The sequence below is a fragment of the Myxocyprinus asiaticus genome, chromosome 12 (assembly GCF_019703515.2).
Source record: "Myxocyprinus asiaticus isolate MX2 ecotype Aquarium Trade chromosome 12, UBuf_Myxa_2, whole genome shotgun sequence".
NCBI lineage: Eukaryota > Metazoa > Chordata > Actinopteri > Cypriniformes > Catostomidae > Myxocyprinus > Myxocyprinus asiaticus.
In genome coordinates this window covers 20,221,812-20,235,422 of record NC_059355.1, presented here as the reverse complement: position 1 = coordinate 20,235,422, position 13,611 = coordinate 20,221,812, and the positions used below count along the sequence as shown (strand labels likewise).

The 13,611-nt window shown below is 42.7% G+C and overlaps 1 protein-coding gene across 2 annotated transcripts in view; it reads left to right on the top strand.

The window, feature by feature from the left end:
• The window catches only part of LOC127449022 (rhomboid-related protein 3-like), a 111,783-nt gene that overhangs the window by 29,963 nt on the left and 68,209 nt on the right, over positions 1-13,611 (top strand). The gene's annotated exons all lie outside the window — the stretch shown is intronic.

The window sequence follows — 13,611 nt, the reverse complement described above, 5'->3', positions numbered from 1 at the left end:
GGAAAGCATTGGTCTGACTGCGCATCTCTGGGGGTCTTCCCATCGAGAAGAACACCACTTAGCGAACATATGCCACTTAAAGGCATACAGGCGCCTCGTAGAGGGGGCCCTAGCCTGAGTGATCGTGTCTACCACCGCTTAGGTCTTCCGCATCCCATCCAGGGACCAGACATGGAGATTCCAGAGGTTTGGTCGCGGGTGCCAGATGATGCCCCGTCCCTGAGAAAGAAGGTCCTTCCTCAGGGGAATTCGCCAGGGGGGGTTTCGTGAGGAGCGTGAGGTCCAAGAACCACGTCTGGGTGGGCCAATAGGGTGCTACCAGGATGACCTGCTCCTCGTCCTCCCTGACCTTGCACAGGGTCTGTGCAAGTAGACTCACTGGGGGAAACGCATATTTGCACAGGCCAGGGGGCCAGCTGTGTGCCAGAGCATTTATGCCGAGGGAGGCCTCGGTCAGGGCGTACCAGAGCGGGCAGTTGGAGGATTCTTGGGAGGAGAACAGGTCCACCTGTGCCCATCCGAATCGACTCCAAATCAGCTGGACCACCTGAGGGTGGAGTCTCCACTCTCCCCTGAGGGTAACCTGCCGTGACAGCACGTCCGCTGTAGTGTTGAGGTTGCCCGGGATGTGAGTGGCTCGCAGCGACTTGAAGTGCTGCTGACTCCAGAGGAGGAGTCGGCAGGCGAGTTGTGACATACAACGAGAGCGCAGACTGCCTTGGCGGTTGACATATGCTACCGTTGCCACGTTGTCTCGAGATGGCCGGACCTTGTCTCTGCTCCTCAGCATAAAACCTGAATGAGTGGTTGCATACCAGCTCCTTTTATACCCGTATGTCCGGGGGAGTGGCATGCAAATACCACTCGCCAATTTTCACTGGCCTTTTATCAAAGACCAGAGGTGTCTTGGGCTCCCAAGTGTGACCCCTAGTGTCACTACATCGACACAATGTCTCGTTCCCTCCATCAGGGAACGGAGGTTACACAAGTATCCATGACGTTACACTGCTTTGCTAAATATGGATCGCACTGTTTAGGTGAGCATTTGATTGCGTCTTTTTCAGTCAAATGTATTTATATAAATTGCTTAGTTGTGTGGGGTGCGGTCAAATCTACAGATGGAAAACTGATTACCGCAGCTGTAACAGAAATGTTGTCAGCACATATGCACATCCTAGGCAACAAAATAAAAATAGATTTTGAAAAACGACCGTTCAACAAAAATGCACTGAAAAGTTTGCTTTTATTAACTATTCTTGAAGTGTCAAATGGGCGTGTCTCATCTGTTCAGGGTCTGTAGGGCTCGTAAAAAGTAATAATTTGAAACCAAACCTGCAATTATCCTGATTATATTTGGTTCCCTATCAATTCAGTTCACTCGACATTGCGGTGAACACTTTTAGGGAATTCCTTCTCCGACAACCTAGTTGAAGCCCTTGTATCATAATAGCAATCTTATGATTGGCATAATGCCAATCTTATGATTGTCAATGGTGTTTGAGCCCTTTAATATTCCATCCAAGTGATGTAAAACACTCATATAAAGAGCCACTTGTGTGTACGTGTCTTTTTAAAGATGTCATATCGCAAGTGTTCCTGTGAGTGACACATCACTTCGTCAGACCAACATGAGAGCTGCGTTCGCTGCCTGGGCCGCACCCACGCCGAAGCAGCTCTCATGGGGACAGACTGCCCTCACTGTGAGGACATGAGTCTCAAGACGCTCAGCTGTAGGGTCGCCCTCGTTCTGAGGGACGATTCCGCCTCCTGCGCCCTCCCAACCGCTTCCTCTGTATTAAGTCTTGAAGGACCACATGAGGAAGCACGGCAGGGCCGTGAGGTAAAGATAGAAGAACCCGAGGAGGATTCCCACGCAGCGTCCTCGCAAGTGCAGTATGCAAGTGACGACTTCCAGCCCTCTATGGATGAGCACGGTGTTGTCGTATTTAGCGGGTCTGATTGTAATAATGATGCTGTGTCCCTTGCAGCTTCAGACATGGGAGAATGGTCCATGGAGGATGTTGCAGCCCCTCCCCCCAGCGAAGGTGAGAAGCATGCACAGGCCACTGACAGAGAGCTTCTACGCGTCCTCACACAGGCGGTTGGTCTTGAGTTGTCCCCTCCATAGGAGCTGGTAAAGTCTTGCATGGACTAGTGGTTCCTGCAGGCTGCCAGCAGTTCGCGGCCCCAAAAACTGCACAGTTCTTCCCAGAAATCCACAATGAGCTCACGAAGATGCGTGCGCCCTATTTGTCTTGCATCCAGATCAGAGTAGCTGCAGTCCTCACAAAGGTGGACGTCGTGGAAGAAAAGGGATCTGCTAAGCTTCCCCCTATTGAAGAGGTGGTTGCAGCTCATCTCTGTGCTTCTACCATTATGGGATGGAAATCCCGCACTGCACACCCTTCCAAGCCATGCTGACTGACGTCCACATTGGCTGGAAGAGCTTATACAGTGGTGGGTCAGGCTGGCTCGATGCTCCATAGCATAGCAGTGCTTCGAGTCTTTCAGACCAAGCTCCTCAAAGATGTACACTGGCGGACAAAAGTTTGGAATAGTGTACAGATTTTGCTGTTTCAGAGGGAAATTGGTACTTTAATTCACCAAAGTGGCATTCAACTGATCACAAAGTATAATCAGGACATTACTGATGTAAAAAACAGCACCATCACTATTTGAAAAAAGTAATTTTTGGGGGTGGATGCCTTGGCCCACAAGTGGCCAATGAAATGCAAATATGCATTTCCCCGGTATGTCTGCTTCACTCTGTCATCAGAAAGTCCGAACGGACATGGAAACGGTTCTGTTGGTTTCGCCAAAATGGCCCAATCAGCCATGGTTTCCTGAAATAGAGATATTAGACGACCCTCCATGGGAAATACCGCTGAGCAAGGATCTGCTCTCTAAAGTGCAGGGCACGATTTGGCATCCCCAGCCGGTGTTGTGCGCTACGTTCAGGAGCGGGTTTGGTTATTATCAATAATTAATAATTATCAAAGATAATTATTAATTATTAAAATCAATAAACATTGATTAGAATCAATGTTAGCTTTTTTATCCTTTAAATCAACAATAATCAAAGATAACCATCAATTATCAAGTTCTATAGAATATTAATTATTATCAAAGATAATCATTAATTATTAAAATCAATGGAACATTGATTAGAATGAACACTAGCTTATTGATCCTTCAAATTCAACAATCATCGAAGATAATTGTCAATTATCAAAATCAGTAGAATATTAATAAGGATTAATATCGCCGGGGCACCACCCTGAAATCAGGGACTAATAACCAAACAGTATAACAGTCTCAGTATAGGATTGTTCTCTTAGGAAAGTCAACGTCTGGAGAACATTGACATTCAAAAGGAAACAATGAAGGCTTGAATCCGAGCACTGACATCCCCTGCCAGCCCTTGACACAGGTGTATGCAAAACAAACCAAAACACTTCTCTTTGAAATATAACAAAGTTTATTGATGCAGTAATATCAACTAATAACACTATGTAACAAATGTTTTTTTTTCTTGTTTTTTTTTCTTGGGTAGTAAGTGTTATTTCCTAAGTGCTTATGCCTCAAAAGTATAGAAAATGGCTATTATTCCCCACAAACTTTGCTTTTGTGACCAGGACAGTGATATTTTGAAATGTATCTATTTCCAATGAGAAAACGGGTGAATTTGTGTTTTCGTTCACATAAAGTCAGAAAAAAACAACATATGAATCCAAATTAACATGTATTTATACTGAAGTAATATTCAAAGCTGTGCTGGTCCATAATGGAAACAAGTACTCGTCTCTTCCCCTGGCTCACTCAGTGCAACTCAAAGAGGATTACAACAGCATCAAGACCTTGCTGGATGCCTTGAAGTATGATGAGTATGGCTGGGAGGTCTCCAAGGTGGTTTTACCAAGTTTCCCTGCTATCTTTGCCTTTGGGACAGCAGGGACACCAAGGTGCACTACCACAGGTGGGACTGGCCACAGCGGACCAAGTTCTCTGTGAGAAGGAACAACGGCAAGCAGGAGGCACTGGTGGACCCCCGGAAGGTGCTGATGCCACCACTGCACATCAAATTGGGCCTTATGAAACAATCTGTCAGAGCTCTAGATAAGGAGTCGGCAGCCTTCAAGTACCTTCAAGACTTCTTCCCTAAGCTGTCTGAGGCAAAGGTCAAAGCCAGTGTCTTCGTCAGACCACAGATAGAGAAGGATTTTGGATTCATATGTTGTTTTTTTCTGACTTTATGTGAACAAAAAGACACAAATTCACCTGTTTTCTCATTGGAAATAGGTAAATTTCAAAATATCACTGTCCTGGTCACAAAAGCAAAGTTTGTGGGGAATAATAGCCATTTTCTATACTTTTGAGGCATAAGCAATTAGGAAATAACACTTACTACCCAGGAACAAAATTGTGTTACATAGTGTAATCAATACAATGCAGTCAATATACTTCCGACATACAACTACAAACTAAACAGTGACATGATTAGATATGGTAACCAAAATAAATCTATAACACATGAGAGGAAGGTATGTGTGTGTGTGAATGTGTGTGTGTGGGTGTGTGTGTGTAAGGAGTGATGTGCACAAAATGGCGGACATGACTCTTGTGGAGAGTATGTCACGCGAGGTTTCCGGCCAGAGAATATGGCTGTGCATGTGGGCGGAGAGAAGCTGGTTAATGGCATCTGCCCGTTTACAGTGTGTCTCTGCTTGTACAATAACTTAGGGACAAAGCTGAGCTTTATCACTAAGTTATCTACTAGCCAAATGTGTGCGGTATGTTTGTGAGGGGTCATGTGTGTGTATGGTTAGTATGAGAGAGAGAGAATAAAGTGGCGGCACCGAAGCCGGTTTTGCGATCGTGGGAAAGAAAGCAGCTGTTAGTTTATCACTCACAGACGCGGTGAAAGGCTCGTAAACCATCCTGCGGTCTTTGGTTCTTTAATGGATAAACTCAGTGTGCCGGTCTCACCCGTGATGGCGGAAATACACAACAGTCCAACGTGGTTGGACTACAATACAGCAAATCTAATTCATTGTAACAGTACATTACAGTAATACCTTAAGTATTATTAGCAGCAATGAGCGGTCTCAGCAGTCCGTAAACTGTACAAGCCATTACCTTGATACACAAGAGTAACTCACTATAATATTCTATCTCTGCCCAGACGTAAACCTCTTACTTGAATAGCATGAGGACGCAGGTAGAATGTGTGTTCATCCGTCCTTTAACTCCCGTGATGACGGGAGGCCATTTCCTCGCTCTGTCGGTGGGCGGTACGGCTGCTGATTCTCGGCAGGCTGGCAGAGAACTCAGCGACGTCGACTCGGTTGAAGAGGGAAGAGAAATCTTCTTTCTTCACTTCTGCAGGCAAACGGATGAAGATGCGGATTGTCATGCACCTCATCCAATAGGAGTTGAGAGTTTGATCCTTTGGAATTTCACACATAGGTGTAAGGTGAGTAAAGCTTCATGGGATTTGTAGTCTGTTTTGGACTCCCTTTGTTTGATTTTGGCACGGTTGTTATCAGTAAGATTTTATGACTGTGTGTGTAGGCCTCAGTCAAGCTTTACGACTGTGTGTAGGCCTGCCTTTGTCTTATATTTGAATACATGAGGCCCAACACCAGAGCTGTGTAACCTACACGTATGGCCCCTGAACGGAGCAGAGCTAACAAGCCTGAATTGGCTCAGTCTGTAATGAACACCATTTTGCAGCCTAGAGCGCAGTCTATGAGACACCTCTTTGCACTAAAATGGTGTGTGTTTGCGGATTGGTGCTCTTCACACAGCAAAGACCCAGTGAATTGCTCCATAATGGAGATCCTTACATTCCTTCAAGAGTGCTTGGATGCAGGTCTTACTCCATAGACGCTTAAGGTTTATGTAGCGACCATCTCTGCATTTCATGCCCCAGAGGCTGGCTCATCTATAGGCAGACATGATCTGATCATAAAGTTCCTTAGGGGAGCGAGGCGCTTGAACCCCTCTCGCTCTGCTTCAGTTCCAACATGGGAAATCTGGTGCTGAGAGCGCTCACGAGCCCCCCGTTCAACCCATTGAAATCCGTTGAGTTGCTTGTGCTCTCTCTAAAGACTGTACTACTGTTGACTCTGGCCTCAGTCAAAGGAGTCGCTGATATACAGGCACTGTCGGTTTATAGTTCATGTCTGGAATTCGGACCGGGGCTTTCAAAAGCCACCTTCAAACCCAGAAAAGGCTATGCGCCTAAGGTGCTTTCCACGCTCTTTAGGGCTCAGATAGTCCACCTACAAGCTTTCTCTTCCCCACCGTCTAATTCGGATGAGGAGCAGTTAGCACATTTATTATGCCCTGTGCGGGCATTGCACACGTATGTGGAATGCACCCGCTGGTTTAGACTGTCAGATCAGCCCTTCGTTTGTTATGGAGAATGCACAAAATGCATGTCCATTTCCAAGCAAAGGCTCTCTTACTGGATCGTTGATGCGATCACCCTCGCTTATGAATCACAGGGCGTGAGATACCCTATTTGCGTAAAAGTGCATTCAACTAGAGGCATGGCGTATCTCTACAGGATATATGCTTTGCAGCAGGATGGTCTTTGCAGAACACATTAGTGAGGTTTTATAACCTAGACGTGGTGTCCATCACTTTGCGAGTACTCTCTGTCTAGAGAGCATACTATTCCAGCACCCAGCGGGTGAGCCCGAGCTCCTTATTATGGGTGGGCTACCTGTTATAACTTTACACAACCACCTGTGTAGGCTGCTATCCAATTTACTCCCACTAGAAGTCACAAGCACTTCCAATAAGAATAAAACCTCCCTCCCTACCTCTGGTTATGAAGGGGTTAAATTATACTGTGTGTATTATATGACTCATATAGATCCTCAGATTAAGATTAATTTCCTGTCTGGTTTTCACCATATGGGGTTATTCATTTTCATACACACTTGAAGACGTTATAATAAGTCACCGCCCGATGGGCCTGTGACCATATACAGTGGTGTGAAAAAGTGTTTGCCCCCTTCCTGATTTCTTATTTTTTTGCAAGTTTGTCACACTTAAATGTTTCATATCATCAAACAAGTTTAAATATTAGTCAGAGATAACACAAGTAAACACAAAATGCAGTTTTTAAATGAAGGTTGTTATTATTAAGGGAAAACAAAATCCAAACCTACATGGCCCTGTGTGAAAAAGTGTTTGCCCCACCTGTTAAAACATAACTTAACTGTGGTTTATCACACCTGAGTTTAATTTCTCTAGCCACACCCAGGCCTGATTACTGCCACACCTGTTCTCAATCAAGAAATCACTTAAATAGGACCTGCCTGATAAAGTGAAGTAGACCAAAATATCTTCAAAAGCTAGGCATCATGCCGAGATCCAAAGAAATTCAGGAACAAATGAGAAAGAAAGTAATTGAGATCTATCAGTCTGGAAAAGGTTATTAAGCCATTTCTAAAGCTTTGGGACTCCAGAGAACCACAGTGAGAGCCATTATCCACAAATGGCGAAAACATGGAACAGTGGTAAACCTTCCCAGGAGTGGCCGGCCGACCAAAATTACCCCAAGAGCGCAGCAACGACTCATCCAAGAGGTCACAAAAGACCCCACAACAACATCCAAAGAACTGCAGGCCTCACTCGCCTCAGTTAAGGTCAGTGTTCATGACTCCATCATAAGAAAGAGACTGGGCAAAAATGACCTGCATGGCAGAGTTCCAAGACGAAAACCACTGCTGAGCAAAAAGAACATTAAGGCTCATCTCATTTTTGCCAGAAAACATCTTGATGATCCCCAAGACTTTTGGGAAAATACTCTGTGGACTGACGAGACAAAAGTTGAACTTTTTGGAAGGTGTGTGTCCCCTTACATCTGGCGTAAAAGTAACACCGCATTTCAGAAAAAGAACATCATACCAACAGTAAAATATGGTGGTGGTAGTGTGATGGTCTGGGGCTGTTTTGCTGCTTCAGGACCTGGAAGACTTGCTGTGATAAATGGAACCATGAATTCTGCTGTCTACCACACAATCCTGAAGGAGAATGTCCGGCCATCTGTTCGTGACCTCAAGCTGAAGCGAACTTGGGTTCTGCAGCAAGACAATGATCCAAAACACACCAGCAAGTCCACCTCTGAATGGCTGAAGAAAAACAAAATGAAGACTTTGGAGTGGCCTAGTCAAAGTCCTGACCTGAATCCTATTGAGATGCTGTGGCATGACCTTAAAAAGGCAGTTCATGCTCGAAAACCCTCCAATATGGCTGAATTACAACAATTATGCAAAGATGAGTGGGCCAAAATTCCTCCACAGCGCTGTAAAAGACTCATTGCAAGTTATCGCAAACGCTTGATTGCAGTTGTTGCTGCTAAGGGTGGCCCAACCAGTTATAAGATTTAGGGGGCAATCACTTTTTCACACAGGGCCATGTAGGTTTGGATTTTGTTTTCCCTTAATAATAACTACCTTCATTTAAAAACTGCATTTTGTGTTTACTTGTGTTATCTTTGACTAATATTTAAACTTGTTTGATGATCTGAAACATTTAAGTGTGACAAACATGCAAAAAAATAAGAAATCAGGAAGGGGGCAAACACTTTTTCACACCACTGTATATATATTCTTCTAAGTGTTTACACCGGCGTGATGGGACTCCATTTCCCAAAAGCATTTCACCGCAATGTAACCTCGGTTCCCTGAGATAAAGGGAACGAGACATTACAAAACTTAGCCACACTACTACTTCAGAGTTTCGAGGTACGAGCAGTGCGTTCTTGTCCTTCAGTCAGAAAATTCAGAAGAAATGGTGATTGAGCGCCTGCTTATATAGGATAAATGTGCGCCTAAAAGGGTGGGGCTCAAACACCATTGCCAGTCATAAGATTGGCATTATGATACAAGGGCTTCAACTAGGTCGTCGGAGAAGGAATTCCCCAAAAGCGTTTCACCACAATGTCTCGTTCCCTTCATCTCTGGGAACTGAGGTTACATGCGTAACCGGAGACGTTCTATACAGCTACGAGTCAGCCCTCTCAATCACAAACAGCATCAACTCAATTTGTTCTTCTTTTGCCAATGATTATCTGCACAAAAATCTGGCTCCTGCACTGGCTATTGTGTGCAAATTCCCAATATTTACAGGACCGTTTTTTTCCTCACTAAATAGGATGATACTTTATAAAGAAAATGGAAGAATATAAATTTTATCTCTTTAAAAAAAAAAAAAAAAAAAAATTTAAATACATTCTTAAGTAAACATGGCATTTATTTATGTGGATTGATAATGTGAGAGATCTAAATGTTTCTCCTCAGTTGTCATAATTTGTAAACAATAGCCCTAAAGTGTTAAAATGATATTATGTTTTGTTTTTTGTTTTGTTTTTTCAAAAAAAATTTGTTAGTTAAGAGTCATGTTTGTTTTTCAGCCAGATCGTATGAAGGAATGTATGGCCAGAAAATTATAATTCAATATACTGTATACACTGTGACTATTTTAATATGAATAAATGCACATGTGACATAGAGGAGGGCGTGGCCGGGCCGTGAGGATGCACGCCCAGCACTGAATTGTCCTAATCAGCCGGGAGGGGGGTAAAGACGAGCTGGAGGCGCCAGTTCAAGAGAGAGAGACACACGCGGCTCGTCTTTATCCCCCTCCCGGCTGATTAGGACAGTTCATCGCCAGGTGTGCATCCTCAATGCCTGGCCACGCCCTCCTCTTTGTTTTGTTTTTTAAGTAAAATGTTATTTGCAATGAAAGTGCTAGCTAAGATGAATACTGAAAAACAATGTGGGCCCCTGCATGAAGGAAGTTGAACAGCCCTGCTGTAGAATGACAACATATAGTACCTAGATACATTTTTATTGATATGTCAAACAGACAAGTCAACTAATTGACAAAGTGGGCATAAAAAATCAAAGACACTCTTTAGAGGACAACAAGGAAAGGAAAACAGTTTAGTGTTTGAGGGTTTCATGGTCCCCATGCAGCTCAGCCCCTGTTGGCTCTTAGCTGGAGGGCTGGGCAATATTGCATTTGTCTCATAACACAGCTGTTGTTTAGGAAGGCAATAGCAAAGACAAGAGAAGCCATGGAGGCCATGCAGAGACTCAGTAGAAGTGAGCACCCCAAGAAAAGTGGATCATTTAATTTTGGCATAATGTATGATGAGACTGTTTATTTGAAGTGCTAATTAAAGTAGTCTCTTTCTTGAGTTGTTTCCCCATGCAGTTGCTTTGTACTTTTGAATTATGTTTTCAGTACTAAAAAGATCAGCCATGAAATTATTATGCTCGCAAGAAGTGAAAAATTGTGCTTGTTCACACACCCTAGATAGGGTTCTGTTTTCACATTTCTTTTAATAGTCACTGTGAATAACATAATATTATGAACTGGGATCAGTTTTACTGCTCTTAACTTCTTTGTGAGTGCTGTCTTTGAGAACCTTCCTGGCAGTAGTTTTTAATTAGCTGCTTTTACTGTAATTCATGCTTGTCAGTTGGGTACCTTGTCTGAATGCAGTACAGAGGCTGTAACTCACACCTGCTGACTTTCATGACCCTGTTTCAGTGGCATCGTTTCGCATCATTAATTGTACAGACAACAGCCTCTGGTTTAGTCATTAAAGACTGAACAGTATGTCTTGTAGCAGAGGTTTCCAATGCCACTGAGCTGAGGGGGGATTTCTAGTCACGTCATGTGTAGTGTTCTGTGAAAATGCACAAAAGGTGCTGTTTACACCCCACCTCTTTTTTCACGGGACACCTCTACAGCTCCTGCAGTACCCCCTTATAGAGTGCAACAGTGTCTGCCCACTTTTTCAGATGTCTGGGTTCCAGAAGTATTTTTCCCATACATTTTTAGCATAGGGTTTTCATAAAATCCTCCATAAAAGAGATGTAAATCATGAACCAAACCAACCAGCACCGAGGTGAATCAAAACATCACAAATTTTGTTTTGAGGCTTGATGTAATTGATAAAAAACCATGGGAATATATAACCTTGTACGACCCTGTTTCCTTCTGCGTAGACTGTGTTTTTTGTCTTCGCTATACGCAATGCATAATTTCATTTAATTTGAACTGGCTGATCTCAGTTCAGGACACTCTGGGCTGTCAGTAAATGGTTCAACTTTTGACGCACTGAGTCATGTGACAAAACAACATTGCGCCGATCTCAGCCAAGATTGTCTTTAGGAGAAACGCCAACAAAGCTTAATCTGGGAAGAAACCTTTTTTAAATTTATACATTTAAACCTGTTTGAGTCAAAATATTCAAGTCTCTAGTTTCATCCGAGATGCCACTTTGAAAATTTGAGTGACTTATCAGAAAACGGCTAGCTGTTTAACACAATGACAACTGACGTGGACTATAGGCTATTTCTCCCTAAGAAATCCTATATCCACTGTACATTATCACATTGAGAATCAATGGGTTTATCCAAAAGCTGAACAGAGGCTTTTTATGGCGTTAAGATGAAAATAAGGTGCATTTCAAACTGTTCTGTGACCTTTGCAGACTGACAGCGCACTGGAGGTTAAGTCACTTACTAAATAGGGAGCAAGGGAGCATCCTATAGCATTCCTATGCAAATGCATATACTCCAAACGTCCGACCAAAAGTTCAGTTTCAGGCTGCAGATGATGTTTGGACAACTCAACATGGTTGGTAATCAGTACTTAGATTCAGAATTTATTATGCTTAATTTTATTTTAACATGGTTGGCTGTGACTGGATGATGCTGACCATTACTTTGAATCAAAATTAATTATGCTAATTTCTGATTGGTAAAATTCTTCAGCACTGGCTATCATTTGTTTGTTTGACACTGCAAAGAGAGAACATTGTGATTTTGTTGCAAAGTAGAAAAAAACATTGTAACATAAAAATCAAATCAAGTAAAAAAAATAAAATAATTTTGTATAGTTGTTTTTTTTTTTTTTTTTTGGTGCTTTACCCAATACACATTGTTTCAAAGCAGCTTTACAGAAAATCAGCTGTAATACCTGTAACATCTCAAAAATATGAGTAACACTCCAACACTTCTGGAAACATAATAAACAATTTGATAAATAAAATCTGACTCTCTCTAGCTTGGTATTAGCTAAAATTTGACCACTTAGTCCCACTGTCCCCACAAGAGGACACAATTTTTTTAGGAAAACTATTTGCTCTATTTATTTATTTATTTGTTTATTTTGTATGTTTATTAGGTGCTACTAGTTACAAATCAAAAAGGGAAATGAAAAATACACAGAAGTCACGCTTGGGACTAAGGAGGATAAAACTATTGATTTAAGGTTGCTGATTATAAGTATAGAAACAATATGTTTATACACCGATCAGCCACAACATTAAAACCATCTGCCTAGTATTGTGTAGCCCTTCCTCGTGCCGCCAAAACAGTGCCAACCCGCATCTCAGAATAGCATTCCGAGATGATATTCTTCTCACCACAATTGTACAGGGTGGTTATTTGAGTTACCATAGACTTGTCAGTTCAAACAAGTCTGGCCAATCTCTGTTGACCTCTCTCATGAACAAGGCGTTCCCTTCCGCAGAAATGCCGCTCACTGGATGTTTTTTGTTTTTGGCACCATTCGGAGTATATTCTAGAGATTGTTGTGTGTGAAAATCCCAGGAGATCAGCAGTTACAGAAATACTCAAACCAGCCTGTCTGGCACCAACAATCATCCATGTGATTGTCTAATCAGCCAATCATGTGGCAGCAGTGCAGTGTATAAAATCATTCAGATACGGGTCAGGAGCTTCAGTGAATGTTCACATCAACCATCAGAATGGGAAAAAATTTGATCTCAGTGATTTGGACTGTGGCATGATTGTTGGTGCCAGATGGGCTGGTTTAAGTATTTCTGTAACTGCTGATCTCCTGGGATTTCCACGCACAACAGTCTCTAGAATTTACTCCGAATGGTGCCAAAAACAAAAAAACATTCAGTGAGCAGCAGTTCTGTGGACAGAAATGCCTTGTTGATAAGAGAAGTCAACAGAGAATGGCCAGACTGGTTCAACTGACAAAGTCTACGGTAACTCTGATAACAGCTCTGTACAATTGTGGTGAGAAGAATAGCATCTCAGAATGCTATATTGAGAAACAGGTTGGCGCTGTTTTGGTGGCACGAGGAAGAGCTACACAATATTAGGCAGATGGTTTTAATGTTGTGGCTGTATTTAAGTTTATTGCAAAATATTCCGATATGTATAAATAAGTAAGTAGTTCAAGGGTCGTTAACGTCATTCACAGTGCATCATTGGAGTGGGTGTCGCTCCTAGGCACGTTTCTTGGGCTTTGTTGGCCTCTCGGATTGGTCTGGCTTTCTCTGTTGGACCATGGGTAGAAAAACAATAGCCTACTGTGTTAAGCTGAAATTGAAATGTCCGTGGTCTAGACTACACTCAGTGATGCTTGAAATTACCTGTTTAGATGCTCACTCTTCTGATATTGTATATTGGTAAAAGAATGTGTGTACTGTGTGATGTAGTAGCTTGTTATTAGTCATGTAAGTTCAGAGTCAAATGTCAGTGATTCCTGTTCAGTCATTAGACTGACAATATCCTGCAGATAGAGAGTTATATGCCAGAT